This window comes from Triticum aestivum, chromosome 4B, assembly GCF_018294505.1.
Source record: "Triticum aestivum cultivar Chinese Spring chromosome 4B, IWGSC CS RefSeq v2.1, whole genome shotgun sequence".
Classification (NCBI taxonomy): Eukaryota; Viridiplantae; Streptophyta; class Magnoliopsida; order Poales; family Poaceae; genus Triticum; species Triticum aestivum.
The window spans coordinates 30,949,795-30,950,396 of NC_057804.1; positions in this window are offsets into that span (position 1 = coordinate 30,949,795).

The following is a 602-nucleotide window of genomic DNA, read 5'->3' on the forward strand; positions in this document are numbered from 1 at the left end:
TAGCAGGGCTCCAACCGGGTTCAGGTACAACAATGTCAGCACCGATGCACTTCCAGCCGCTGTTGATTGGAGAACCAAGGGTGCCGTCACTCCTATCAAAGACCAAGGCCAATGTGGTAAGTAAATTTAGGTAGTATGTATATATCGTATTCTCATGATAACTAAAATTATACTAAATACATCAATATTTTTGTAGGCTGTTGTTGGGCTTTTTCGGCCGTGGCTGCAACCGAGGGCATTGTGAAATTGAGCACAGGGAAGCTTGTCTCCTTGTCTGAGCAAGAGCTAGTTGACTGTGATGTCCATAGTGTGGATCAGGGGTGTGAGGGTGGCGAGATGGACGACGCCTTCAAGTTCATCATCAAGAACGGCGGCCTCACCACTGAGGCCAACTACCCATACACCGCACAAGACGGACAGTGCAAAACTAGCACTACAAGCAACAGTGTTGCAACCATCAAGGGCTACGAGGATGTGCCTGCCAACGATGAATCTTCTCTTATGAAAGCCGTGGCCAACCAGCCTGTATCAGTAGCTGTGGACGGAGGAGATGCCATATTTCAACACTACTCTGGCGGGGTGATGACCGGCTCCTGTGGAAC